Genomic DNA, 14609 nt, shown 5'->3' on the forward strand with positions numbered 1-14609 from the left:
TGTAACCACAGCCCTGTGATCCACACTAAGCAATTGCCATGAGCTCATCTGGATTTCATTTTGAGGAACACATGTTGTCAGCCCCCTAGGGCCTGGCTGAGGTGATGTAGTGTGGGCACTCCTAGGTGTGGAGTACCCGGTGAGTGTGGAGGACAGGCAGCAGGAGAAATGAGACTACCGAGCTGCTAGTGCCCCTTGAAAAGCCCAAGGTCGAGGGCCGGGCACTGTGGAGCATACCTGTAATCCCAGCGACTTGGAGGCTGAGGCAGGAGAATCTCATATTTGAGGCCAGCCTCTGCAACTTTGCCACATCCTGTCTCAAAATAAAACTGACTGTGAATACAGCTCAGTGGTGAAATCCCCCTGGGTTCAATCCCCAGTATCCCTCTGCCAAAAAATAGAAGGAGAAGGAGAAGGAGAAGGAAAAGAGCCCAAGGCTGAACCTGACCAGAAAGCATTAGCTGTTGGGGCAGCCGCAGGCGCAGGCATGCCCTTTAGCCCGGTCCTCTCAGGTCCTGGGAGAAGCCTGGGCCTGGAGCCGATGATCCCAGTCGGCCAAGGGCCCTTGGTCCACAGGAGAAAAATTGAGTTGCCCTGTTCAGTGAGAAGTTCATTGAGGACAGAATGTCCTCAAGCAGCCCAGGGAACAGGGAGCGGAAGGGCAGGGAAGGAATGGAAAATAGCCATTGAGAGCGAGTGTCTGGCACAGCCCTGTCTGTTTTGTAACCCGCAATGTGTCCTGGTGAGTCACCTCTTCTCTCGGGCCTGATCCTTCCGTGTCACCTCCCTGTGTCCTGTGTCTTGTTCTAGCCGCCCGGCACCATCCCCTCTCATCTTGTGTGTTCCTGGTGCCTTTGGACTTGGCTGTTCAGAGTTGGGTTCTAGTCTCGCTGTGACCGGCACATGAGCTGGGGAAGGCGCTGTGCTCCTCCAGGCCTCAGTCCGAGCCACGGAGGTCGTGCAGGGAGCGCCAGGGAGGGCAGGGATGTTCCCCACAGAACAAGCCCCGCTGCCAGCCCGGCTCAATCATTTCCAGCCTCCAAGTCTCCTCAGGGCTAAGGCCCTCGGCTCCCAGGTGCCAGTGGGTACCTTGAGGGCCGGCCTTGCTTGCCTTACCTGCAGACTCTTGCCAGGAGTCGCAGCACCCAGGAGGGGTTCTGTTGCTAGTTGGTAGAGCCAGGAAGGAGATAACTGTAACTCAGCACCTAGCCTGTGCTGGACCCTTGGGAAGCATCTGTGGCTATCGGGGGCCTTTAAACCAGAGTTCTGCCCCAGAGCACCTGTCCAGAGGCGGTGACCTCACCAAGTTGGAGTTGTTGGTGCTCGGGGCAAGCCGAGCCCCCACTGCTAAATGAGCTGCCATGGGCTGGAAGACCCCTGCACGTGGGACCACTAAGGCTTAGGGGGAGAGAGGAGGGAGCAACAGCCAGGGTGTGGGCTCAGGGTGTTGAAGGAGTCCTCTGGGCAATGCACAACACACGAGAGACAGCGTGCAGGGAAGGGGTGGGGGAGTTGGGGTGGGAGAGGGCCCCTTCCTCTGCCCCCTGGGGTAACCCAACACCTGGCCACCCTCCTGCACCTCCCTGCCTCTCTTCGCTGCTTGCAGATCACTCTGTGATGTTCTGGGGCCAAACCATGTTCCTGGCCCATGGCCCACCACCCCAGGGCTTGGCATCAGCTGCATTGTCCCTGGAAGACAAGCTGCTTTGAGGGCTGGTAGTCTTGAAAGCTTTAGGTTGGCATGCATCTCCACCTGGCTGGCCGAGGGGAAGGTGTCCGCCTAGGGGTCAAGGTGCTCCCAGGAGCAAGACAGCCTAGGAGCCACTTATTAGCTGGGTGACCCGGGACATCTGACTGAGCCGTACAAACAGGAGCCTTCATGGCAAGAATACAGATCCCTTTCTTTCTGAGGGCGAATGAGGCCTGCATCCCCTCACCTGGCCTGCCAGCCTTGCATGACCCGTCCCTGTCCTGTCCAGCTGTATCTCTAGCCACTTGGATCTCTCCAGGGCTGCCTGTGCAGGCCTCCAGGGAATCGGGTGCACAGGTACCCTCCTCTCCTCTTCAGGAGTGGCCTCCACAGCGGTCAGGCTGACTCCTTCCTCCCACTGCCCTCATGCCTCAGCTCGGGCCTCCGCTCCTCCAGGAAACCTTCTGCTTAACACGAACATGATCAACCTCACAAAGCCTGGAGGTGTGGAGAGACGGGCCCGCCGCCTGCGCAGGGGAAGCTGCAGGAGAGGAGGGTTGGGGCTTGGCTCCCCACAGATCTTCCCCAGACTCACACTGCTTCCTGCTGTCAGGGTTTTTGGGGATGCTGGCATAAGCTACCCTGATCCTGCCTGGAGACAGAAGGGCTGTGTCCCTGGCTGCTGGGAGGTTGCCCATCAGCCTCTCTCAGCATGGCCCTGGCCTAGGAGAGGCCCCTGGTCAAAGGCTGTGCCTCCTTTCTGGGCAGAGGGAGCTCGTACGTCTTTGGGAAGAGGCCTCATTTGGCCACAGGAGGAGGTACAAAGGCCCGCCCTCCCTCCAACCTGGCACAGCTCTGCAGGGCCATTCCAGCTCCAGAGCTGCCCCTACGATCAGGGGCACCAAGCTGTGTCATGGCTCCACTCCTCCTCTGTCCCATCTGCTTTCTTCCCTCTGGCCGTGCGTGGACCCCACAGCCCTCTCTATGGACGCTCTGCATGCTAATCTCCAGCACAGTTTGTTTCCAGGGAGTTCAGCATGCAACAGGTCCTTGGTGGCCAGTGTCTGAGTCCTGTTGCACCAATATGTCACCAAGTGTTCCACTATTACATATAATTATAATACACCAATTTAAATTTTATAAAAATCCTACTTCAAGAGACTAAGGAGCTCCTGGAGCCCCCAGCAGGGCCAGGCTTGAGGGCTATGCACCAGGAAGCATCCTGTACCCAGTTCCTGGGGGGGTACAGGTGAATTCTCCCTCACCGCTGTGGAGAGGCCCCAGGCAGGATGACTTCAGCACATGGAACCTGACTCGCAGTGAAAAGTGAAAGAGCTCAAGAGCAGGGTCAACACAGGAATAAAAGGGGCAGGTGTTGTATGGCCTGGGTTAAGGAAAAAGACCTGAAGTGTCCTTTGCGAATATCAAGCTTCCCTATCCCGGGGGTAGCAATCATGGTGGACTCTGACACTGGGTTGGGAACTTAGATGCAGTCAGTATGCACTGGGTGGGCAAATGAATGGAAGAAAATAAGAGTTCCGTGTGTCTTGCACTGGAATGTCAACTCCAGGAGGGCAAGGCCATGCTGGTCCTGCTTACTGCTCCATTGCATGAAGGCATGAATAAGTGAATGAATAAATAATGGTCTTACTTTGGGCTGGCGATGTGGCCCAGTGGTAGAGTGCCTGCCTCGCATGTGTGAGATCCTGGGCACAATCTCCAGGACTGTTAAAGAAACAACGCACTGCCTTATTCTGGAACTTTCCAAACTGAGGTCCACAATGACCTTAGTATTTCAGTGTCCTAGTAAGTTTGGTACTTCCTGTCAATCATTCCACACCAGAGCACATTAACTTTGGAAGGTTTCCTGGAGGAGGCAGTTCTGGTGTCAGGGAAGGGTGGTTTCAGGTGCCCAGGCAGAGCCGGGAGCAGGGACATTACAGGCAGGGAGCTCAAATGCTGTTGCTAGGACCAGAAGTGTCTGGTCCTGGGGAAGTCTGGAACCCACCTCAGATGGCAGAGAACGCCACATGTTCAGCATGCTTCCCCGAGTGGAGCACTGGGGTCTTAGATCCCTAGTGAGGTCCTCCAAGAAAGACTTCGAAATGCAGGGAGCTGCTTGGTCTCTAAGCAATTCAGTGTAAGGTCAAGGGAAAGATAAAAAAGAAGCACAGTGTCCCCTGAAGAGGACACATCAGTTGCCAGGCCAGTGAGGCTCTGCAGCACCTGGCGGGAAGTTATAACCTGTCTTGCCTACAACAGCCTCCATTTGCTCCCATCTCTCCTTGCCTTCCTCGACTGTGGACATCGGAATATAAAACCCCTCAATTGGACAGTGCACAGTGGCACATGCCTGTAATCCCAGTGGCTGAGGAGGCTGAGGCAGGAGAATCATGAGTTCAAAGCCAGCCTCAGCAACTTAGGGAGGCCCTAAGCAACTCAGGGAGACCCTGTCTCTAAATAAAACATAGAAAGGGCTGGGGATGTGGCTCAGTGGTTAAGCACCCCTGGGTTCAATCCCTGGCACAACAACAACAAAAAAAGCACTCAATTGTTCCTTCTCCTTTGCACTTAGGAATGGACACACAGCACAGTCCTGAACACCAGAATTTAGGCAGAAGTTCCCAGGAAAGGACAAAGTTTTGCCAGGAAGAAATCTGTTGCCCCCCTTACTTTCCCTTGTCTTTCTGGCTGGAATATGCTACAAGAGTTGGTGAGGCAGTGCCACCTTGTCACCATGAGCCAATAAGCATAAGGATAGAAGTTGTCATAGCATCTAGAGCCCAATGCATTTTTACTTGCTGCAGCATCTAATGAAGGAATGTTTCTGATACAGTCCCTCAGAAACAGGGCGGGGGAGCACAGAGGTAAACCCTGACAGTGCCAATGCCAGCCTTGCCCAGGACAGGGAGACTTTTTAGTCAATGTGTTGTTAGGACTCTGGACCTATTGGCAACATGGCTTAGTTTATCTAGCTCTGTGTGTTCCGTGTCCTTGTGCACCAAGAAGCCTGTGAATGGTGGTTGGTTTGGTGCTGAGTGTTCGCCTCGGGAGAGATGTCAATCATGTATAAGAGGGCTTTCCATCATGTCCCAGGACTGCTCATTGTAAATGAACACATCCGCCTGAAGCCTTATATTTGTGAGTTCATCTTAAGAGATGGAGCTGCAGCTGGAGTGTCCCATGGATCAGGGATCCAAACCCTTCAGCTATGGGACTTTCATCTTGTGAGCTTAGCAGTGACAGAAGATGGCCTAGACATGTTAAATGCATGAAGAACTAAACCTTGCTTCCCCCACTGGGGTTGGGGTGTCAAGGACAAGATCTTCATGTACTTCGTCCCTTGCAGCCTGAGTGCGCAGCTCAGGTCCTGGCCCATGCAGGAGGTTCTCAAGTGCAGGTTGAGGGTCAATGGTTGGCAGAGGCTGTACAATGTGGCTCATGGGGGTGGGGCACCCAGGGAACAGAAGTCCAGCTGCTGTCCTCTGCTGTTCCAAGACTATTTGAGTGACCCCTGAGCCCTGGGAGCCCCCAACTCATTTCTGGAGGTAGCAAAGGGACATGTGTCCCTGGGACATCAACATTTGAGCACAGGGCCTTGGCTGTGGTCAGGTGCTACCAGTGGGGTTTCTACAATGGAACTGCTGTTTGATCTGCTCTGTTTGCCAGTCTCCCAGGGCTTCTGAGTTCCACTGTCTCCTTAACATCCAGTGCTTTCTGAGCCCTCTTGTGCGGGTGGAGACTGATGTCCACATCCAGATCTGACCCCACTGAGAGTTCAGGTGCAGGTTAGGGTCACCACCAGAGTCAACCTCCAGGATAAAGTAAAGATTTAGTTTCAGGTTAATGTTAGAGCCAGGGCTGTAGGGTCAGCTCCAAAGTTTTGGGGGTTTTTAACATATCAGGCATAAGAAAATTGGAGTTGAGGATTCAGAGTCTTAAAGGACTTGGGTGCTCACCACAGAGCAGCTCAGCTGAGACCCTCTCCAACTCTTTCAGACCTGCCCACTGTTTTGCTCAGCATCTGGTACCTGCTCAGTAGAGGGCTGACTGACTCCTGTTGTTTCTCCCACATGGGTCTAATCTTTTTGGGTGATTATACCAACTTCCTGGGGACAGGTCCTGACTTTCTCTTTACTGGGCTTTCTTCCTGCTTTGGACACCCAAGAGGTACATTAAATGCCGACTGCATGAATAAAGTCAGTGTCCCAAGGGCAAAACGCTTCCCCTCATGAAAGTTTTTCAGTTTGATTTAATCTAATTATTTTCAAAGATTTTTTTTATTGAGCATGGAAGATGTAAGGAAATTTAGGAACTTTTTGCTACTTATAGGTATCTCTTGTTCATCCATTCATCCAATCTTCAAGCCATCCATCCACCCATTCAGTTTTCCAGTCATCAACCCATCCATTCACCCATCCATCTGTCCATTCATCCATCCATCTCTCCAATTCTGTTCATTGAGCCATTCATCCACACATCCTCTGTCCATCCATTCATCCATTCATCCATCCCATAAACATTTTTTGAGAACTACTATGTTCTGAGATTTTGCTGAGTACATAGGGAATGAAGAAGACACGTGCACTCTCTTCAAAGAATTCAGCCAGTAGATGGACTCAGAACAGCAGTCAGATCATGGGCATGATAGGTCCCAGTTCCAAGGGACCCAGAGGAAGACACCTAACCTGGCCTGGGGGCATCTTCATCCGGGGTGTTTTCATAAAGATGAAGCCCTCTTGAAAGGCGAAGAGGTTACCATTACCATCTGTCAGGGGAGAGAAGAACATCCCAGTGAGCAGGAACAAAATGTGCCAGGACCCAGGGTAACCCCACAGAGTGGGCGTGGGAAGGTAAGGTGGTGGGTAGGCTGGGCAACTGTGCAGGCAAGAAGCCTTGGGGGACTTAATCCTGTGAAAGAACTCGGAGCACAGGGTCAGCCTAGTGTGAGCTCTGTTCTACGTCCACCATCCTGAGACAGTAGGGGGTGGGCAAGCTTGGGTCTCGGGTCCAGTGGGAAGACCGGGGCAGCAAGAGGCGTGTATTGGATGTGATCCACACAGTACCTACTCCAAAGTCCCTCTGAGACATGTGGCCTTAGAGGTGCTGGCAGCAGAGTGGGGAGTGGGGGGAGAGTGGGAGGCCTTCCATGTAGGCTGAGCAGAATTTGTAGCTGACTCAGGGACCCGTATGGGTCAATGGCTCTACAGGGTTGTGCTGAGCAACCTGCAGCCTCAGCCAGAGGGCTGGGGGCAGTGCCTGTGAGTGGCCACCTGGCTGAGCAAGCTATGGCCCTAGAACAAACCGCAGGCCCCAGCCGCCTTCGCTCTCACCCTCCTGTGGCTCCCAGGTCTGCCTGGGGCTCCAGAGTAGCCAGAGATGAATGAGGGTGTTGTCAGCGGTCCTGTGGGAGCAAAGTCCCTGGGGCCACATTTCACCCAGGGTAGGACACGGGCTCAGGGCGTGCACTGTGGGTGCTAGAGTTCTTCAAGCTGAAGTGGGACCTGCTAGGGACACCCCATCTGTTCAGCTGGAGGGGCTAAGGTGTGGAGGGGAAGCTGGGGACATGGTGCTGGGAGTGGGGGTCAAAGAAGGACCAGCTGGGTTCTGGGGCTGCTCCCCCTTTCTGGAAAGGGGGAACATGATGTACGTGCACAACCTCAACCAGGAAACCTGATGCTTGTTGATCTTAAGCACCTGCTAGGATCTTGGCCCCAGTTCTGGGCTCACTACGCAGGGTGTGCATTCTCAGCCTGCAAATACTGCATCTCAGGGCTTGCGGATGAGGGAGGTGAGGAGGGGAGCCACAGGGGATTCTGGATGCATGTGATTCTCTCCACCATCATGGCCAGCTGGGAGGCAGCACCTGTCAAGGGACAGCTGGACCCTTCCAGGGGCTCTGCTTACAACCATCACCTCTCTGAGCTTTGTGCAAGCCTCAGGTGGTTATTGATTTTAGATTATGGAGTGCCTGCTGGGTACAAGAGGGCACCATGTATAGAGTGCATTATGTTCATGATTTCATTTAATTCTTGGAAGATTTCTGCAGGCGTCAGCCCCTTTCTCTCCCTCCCTCCCTCCCTCCCTTCCTTCCTTCCTTCCTTCCTTTTCGTTCTCCTTGGTATAGGGGATTGAACCCAGGGGTGTTTTAGCACTGAGCTACATCCCCAGTTCTTTTTGAATTTTATTTTGAGATGCTCTTGCTAAGTTGCCTAGGCTGGCTTCGAGCTCATGATCGTCCTGCCTCAGCCTCCCGAATCATTGGGGTTACAGGCGTGTATTACCATGCCTGCTTGCCAGTGTTTCTTTAAAGAACATCCTTCGTGTATTGCAGAATAGAGGCTTGAGACAGTCCCAAACCCATTGTCTTCGCCTGGGTTCACCTGAAAGGCTGAGCCTGAGGCTTTTGGCTTCTGTGTGGGAACTTCTAAAGCAGACATGGAGCATGGGCAAAGGAGTGAAGCAGGAAGGAACCAGTGCCAGGATGCTTCTGGAGGCGGAGCCCTGGTCACAGCTACCAGAGGCTGCACATACTCATCCGGGGAGAAAGGAGGAGAATTCCACTGCTTCTGCAAGGTATTCTTCTGGATCGTGCATGAGTACGTTCCAGGCAGGGTAAGCCCAGTGGGCATGCACTCAGAGATGTCCCCAGACAGAGGCAGCTGGAGCAGGATAAGGGTGCAGAGGCCTGGGGTCTGACACATTCAGCCTCTTGTCTTAGAACTGGGGCGCTGAAGCCTGAGAGGACTGCAGAAGGTCTTGTATTGATGGCTAAATCAGAGTTGTTCAAGGTCTCCTGCCTTCCAGCCCACTAAGGCGACCACAGTGTGGGAGGCAGGAGCTGGCCTGTCCTTGTGTGTGTTAGAGTATTTGGAGTGTCATATAGCTGGCCAGCAAATGGAGCATGGACACAGCCCTGCCCAGAAAATTCTCAGGGGTTTCATGTGCCTAGGATAAAGACGGTTGGGAGGACCAAACCCAGAGAGCCCAGGCTCCTATCCCAGACTTTGGACTGACTCAGAGCAGCCCTGACCCTGCCAAGGAATAATGCTAGTCATTCCCAGGAGGTGCAGGGGCTGGTGGGACAGTGCATGCCCTGGGCTGTGGCAGGGAGCGCTGGGGCCCGGGCAGTGCAAGGATGATGAGTAACTGGCCTACACATCCAAGCTAGAGCCACCCCAAACCCCAGAGCAAACCGCCTCTGAGCCTGCCAGCTGCAGCTGCCAGAATAATCAATACCCATTGTTCTCCCAGACAAGCGCTCCCTTGCGCTCTGGGCAGCTGCCTTCCAGGGGTTGGCGAGGTGTGGGCTTACCTCGTGTGGACAGGCAAGGCTTAATGGGATCTGTTCCCCTAATTGCTCCACCCCTCACCTGGGGCGTGGGGTGAAGACAGCTGCCCAGGTGGATCAGGGCAGAGAGCCAGCTGCAGGCCTACGTGGACTCGAGTCCTTGAAAGCTGGGTGACCTTGGCCTTGGGTTTCTCTGCTGTCCAGAGGGGTAATCATACGTGGCTCTCATAGCCTCATAGCCTTGAAACAAGGGGTGTGAAAATTCCTGGGAAAAGCACTGAGCAGGAATGAAATGCAAACTGCTACGGCTCTTCTCTTTGTGCTTAGGGCTGGGAGTGCTGCTGTGTGGTGGCACAGGCCTGAGGATGCACCAGCCTTCTGTCAAGCCTGTCCTCTCTGAGCTTCGGTTTCTTTGTAACCCAGGGCCAATGAAGCTAGCCTGCAAGATCACTGGGGAAGCTGGAATTGCACGTGCCAGATCTTAGCCTGGGGGTCACGAGGATGGTGAGGTGGACCTGCACGGTGTACAGACCCTGGCCACTCTCAGAGGACCCTTGCAAGGCTGCTGAGCAGGGTAAGCATTACAGACACAGGCACATCCTCTTTGTGCTTAAAGGCCCAGGTCAAGACACATCTTTTCGCAAAGCTCTAATTCATTTCCCCCTCTCTGTGGGCCCCTCCTCTAAATGTCCACATCTCCTGTACTCTATTCCATTCTTTTCAGTTCTTAATCATTGCAATGGATAAAAAAAAATTCAAAAAACAAAACCAAAAAACAACTTAAAAAATAATTAAAGTCAAAAAAATAATAGAGTCAAGCTGATCTCAAAAAAAAAAAAAAAATCATTGCAATGGATTTTGCTATTGGGGCGGGAGGGGACTGCTCAGCATATTTATCTCCCTTCTTATTTGAGAGTAAGACCCCACATGTGAGTATTGGCAGGAGATAAACCACCCACCACAGAAACAGAAGGAGGTAGACGTTCCCTTACTGTGTTTCTGGGCACATGGACCAAGGCTTGGCTAAAAAGACCCTGCCAACTAGCTATCGGGCTCTTGAGGAGGAGACATGATACAAAGTGCGAGTTCAATTGCATGCCCCATGACAAGGCTGCTCCTAGTGTCCAGCCATGGAGAGGGCAGCAAGGTTTTTGTGGCTATTACCCAGAGGACTCTGGGGGCGTGACCTTGGACGTGTTTTTTGCCCCTGGGCTTCCCTGGGTTCCTGTCCATCTCCTGAGTCTGTTCTGTCATCCTCCTGCTGACACTGGGCTCCCCAGTAACCAGAATTCAGTATCTGTGGTTTGCACCCAATATGCACTCTTGCCTTTGCAGGACACCAACTTTTCCAGGTGAGCCCATAGCCTCTTCCCACTGAACTACGCCCCCAGGAGACAGGCAGGCTGAATTACACCCTGGTGCGTCTCCCAGTGAATGCCTCCTGGTGAAGGACAGGTGGAAGAGATGCTGGGACTTGGCTGTCAAAAGCAGTTGGCATAGGATCTAGGTTCTGCCACTCTCTGAATTTGGGGGCTCTGAGCAGTTATTTAATCTCCATGAGTCTGGTTTTTCCCATCTGTAAAATGGGCATAAAGACACCTACTTCCTAGGTTCTGCAGGTAGATTGCGTGTCATGACAGGAGGACAGAGTGGGACTTGGGCTGCTTATAAATCAGTTGCTTATCTGGGACTGGACTATGAATGGGGACAGGGGATAGGGGACAGGGTGAAGCTCCAGGATGGGGCTGGGGACCTGGTTCTGAGGAACCATGGCAGATGGAGGCAGGGTGCCTGGTGATCAATTCTGGTATTCTCTTGGTTAGATTTCCATTTCACCATCTTTACTATTCAAGTCATTTCTTTTTAAAGTTTTAAATATTTTTCTTATGCAGTGCTGTGGGTAGAACACAGAGCCTTGCTCCTACTGGACAAGTGCTCTACCACTGAGCTATACCCTCAGTCCTTGCATTTTTTTTTTGGCAATTCTTTTTTATTGAGATAAAATTCACATAACATAAAATGTACATATTAAAGTGTACAACTCAGTGGTTGTGAGTATTCTCATGGTGTTAGGCAGTAATCACCACTATAAAATTATAGAACATTTCCATTGCCCCAAGAAGAAACCACCTACCTGTTAGCAATCATTCACACCTTACAATTTTTAAACAAGTAATTAATTGTATATATTTATGGGATTCCATGTGATCTTTCAACACATGCTTGCAGCATGCACTGATCGATTTTTTAAAATTTTATTTTTTATTTTGAAGTCTCCAGGGGCTTAAATTGCCTGTCCCCAACCAAAACAGGAGCCCCTCGAGGAACAGGACTTTGCATGTTTCATCTCTGTACCCCTCGGAGCATCTAGAGCATGGGAATTATTTAATAAATACTTGATAGAGAGATTCTAATTCTGCAGATTCAATAGATCTCAAAGAAGTTGTCTTCAGAGAGGATGGTCTGTTGGAAGATATTTTCCTCCAGAAAAATTCAGTTCCCTTGTGTATTTTCAGCCTCGGCAAGGAGTTGGGAATAGAACCGAGCCCATGGAACAGGGGGGAGACAAATGAGTATTGACTCTCCTTATGGAGTCATCTGTGTTAAAAGAATAATTTTCAAATGCATCATTTGTTCAGCACATCCCTCATGCCAGGTATACAGGTGAGTGCCCTAACTGCCTCTCTGAGTTGTTGTTGTCAACCTGGTTTCACAACAGCGCAAGCTGGGGCTGAAGGACCTGCCCAAGTTCATACAGCAAGTCAGTAGTGGAGATAACATTTGAATCCAGATGTGTCTGCCCCCAAATCTAAGACCCTGATTGCTGTTGTGTGTTGCTTTAATAGAGGCAGACTCTGGGTTTTTGGGAAGACCAGAGAAGGGACATGACCCTTGAATTGGTCAAAAAAAAATCAAGGAAGGAGAGGAGGTGTTGTTTGAGTTGGTATCTTTTAAAAAATAACACAGTTATTTGTGGATATTTCCAAACTTCCGTTAGTGAAAAGAAGATCTGAACTGAATCTTTAAAAATATTTTAGTTGTAGATGGACACAATACATTTATTTTACTTCTTTATTTTTATTTGGTGTTGAGGATCAAACCCAGTGCCTCACACGTGCCAGGCAAGTGCTCTACCACTGAGCCACAACCCCAGACCCCTGAACTGAATCCTTAAGGAATGTGGCGGAATGGAGGAGAGATGCCTGCCGGAGCTTGGGTGGTCAGGCCGTGTGTGCTGTGGGGCTCTGGCTGGCAGGTGGGTCCTTAGAGTGTGAAGTGTAGGGAGAGGTGGGGCCAGAGTGGTGGGCACCTGTTGGGAACTTGAGTTACTTAGACAGAAGATGACTGCTCTGTGTCTGGATTTCCACCCCCTGATTTGGGGCAAAAAGAAAATATGTGTACATGATACATGGCAGATGAAGGAACTTGGTATTCTGGAATTTCCCCAGCAAAGGGGAGGTCAATAGTTTATTTCTATTTTTTTTTTTTTTTTTTTTGGGTGCTGGGGATCGAACCCAGGGCCTTGTGCCTACAAGGCAAGCACTCTACCAACCGAGCTATCTCCCCCGCCCCCTCAATAGTATTTCATCTTGGCATAGTTGGGTTCACAGGTGAGGTCTGCTATCTTTCGGCACTGATGATTCTAAGCGAGGGACGGAGACCTGAATCATCCCTGTAGAATCTTAGTGTGCCACACAAGTCCAAGATTTCATGGGAGCTGGAACAGGAGCTGGGTGTGGCCCTGAATTTTATGGCCAGGGTCCGTGGGCAAAGTCATTTTCCTTCCTGGCTTGTTTACACAACACAGGTGGTTGTAGCTTGGATTTAAAACAGTTTTATAGTTGGCTGTAATTTTTGACATTGGAAATGTCCCCATATGTCAGTTCAACTTCCTGAAGAGCCAAGGAGAAAATTCCTAGGGATGCTTATGGCAACAGAAGTGATCACTATGCCAGACCACTGCCAACATCACCATCGGCCTGGCCTATGGTCAATTTTGCAATGTCCAGACTAATTATGAATTAATTAATTCACTCATCCATTTATTTGTTCCATTCATTCAGTTTTTATTTTTGACCCTGTGTTTGTTCTGATAATTCTCTCGCTCCGATGTCCAGGTCTCTCAATCTAGATGAAGAGAAAGGAGGAATGGCAAAGAAGGAAAGTTCTTTGAACTTCCCTTTTTTTTTTTTTTTTTTTTTTTTTGGTACTGATAATTGAATCCAGAGGCACTTAAACCACTGAACCACATTCCCCAGCCTTTTTAAATGTTTTATTTAGAGATTGGGTCTTGCTGATTTGCTTAGTGCTTTGCTAACTTGCTGAGGCTGGCTTTGAGCTCACGATCCTCCTGCCTTGGTGTCCCGAGTCACTAGGATTACAGCACCACAGAGCCGCTCTGACATTCCTTTTTAAGTTCACTGGCTTGTCTTTCTCAGGCCTGGCTTCAAATATCGTTGAACAAGGAAATGCATGAGACAGAGCTTCCTGAAACTCCACTAGGACGGTGGTGAGATCTCTCACAGCTTTTCTTTTTCTTTTTTTTTTTTGTGGTGCTGGGGATTGAACCCAGGGACTTGTGCTTGCAAGGCAAGCACTCTACCAGCTGAGCTATCTCCCCAGCCCTCTCACAGTTTTCTTAAGGACAAGTTGGAGGGAGCAGACATTGGGTGCACGGGCATTGCCTCTTTCTGCTGTATGTCTTTGGCCTGTTACTTACTATCTATGATCCTCCATTTCCTCAGCCTTTGGTGTAAGGATAAAAATCTCTTCTGTGTATTAGGTGTACATTGCCTGTCACAGTCTATGGCAGGGACACTACATGTGTCATCCTACTTTGTCTCACAGTGACCACATAAGGGTATCCCATATGAGTGGACTTTATCAGCCAATCCTTTCCTTTCATCCAAGAGGAAGCAGAACCCGGAGGTGTGATTGTGAGTCTGTGGACACAGGGCTGGTTAATGTCTAATTGGGATTCGAGCAGAGATGGTGTTCTTACATGCTTCACCTTACTTCCTGGTCACAGGACTCTTGACGATGGCATCACCTAATGCATAGAAAGTGCTGTACACAGTGCCTATTGCCTGTGGGAGCTCAGCTGGTGTGAACTGAGGTCATTGTTATTTGATAATCGGGTGGAGACACACTGAGTCATGGCCTTGCTCAGGTATGGATAACTAAGGGCCAGTGGAAAATGCTGAGGACATCTCTAGAGGCAGCCCTTACGCCTGCTTGGTCCTTGTCCCCTTCCTTCCCATTATATTTCACTGCTGGAAGGAGATTAGCATGTGTGCACTTCTGAGCTTTGTGATGTCATGAAGCAGGTGGGAACCAGGAACAGAAAATGAATGATGGAGTGAATGGACATCCAGTAAGCTCTCAGCAGGTGGTAACGAAGAACCAAGTCTAACAAGATCAGAGTCAATAGGGTCCAGTAATCGTTCTGCCCTTATGGTTCAGGTCAACCTTGTATGCATTTGTGGGGTTCTCCAGAGGATATTCTGTGTTAAATGCTGACAGTGAGACCTTGCAGTGGAAATGGTCCAGACCCTTGAAGATTCTTCTTCCCCTCTAAAATGTGGTGGCACAAGTAAAGGACACAGCCTTCCCCTCCTGTCTTCCTTG

At 50.7% G+C, this 14609-nt stretch overlaps 1 long non-coding RNA gene across 3 annotated transcripts in view; it reads left to right on the forward strand.

The window, feature by feature from the left end:
• Window positions 1-530: 530 nt before the first annotated feature.
• Window positions 531-14609, forward strand: part of LOC306655955 — a 34928-nt gene continuing 20849 nt past the window's right edge. The window contains exons 1-2 of one of the 3 annotated variants that reach the window (XR_013762364.1): window positions 531-742; window positions 9405-9555. This is a non-coding gene — a long non-coding RNA (uncharacterized lncRNA). Of the gene's footprint in view, window positions 743-6989; window positions 7134-8152; window positions 8267-9404; window positions 9556-14609 lie in introns of those variants that run through there. The other 2 variants (XR_013762365.1, XR_013762366.1) reach the window with 2 other exon arrangements.

This window comes from Sciurus vulgaris (assembly GCF_902686455.1).
Source record: "Sciurus vulgaris genome assembly, chromosome: 3".
Lineage (NCBI taxonomy): Eukaryota > Metazoa > Chordata > Mammalia > Rodentia > Sciuridae > Sciurus > Sciurus vulgaris.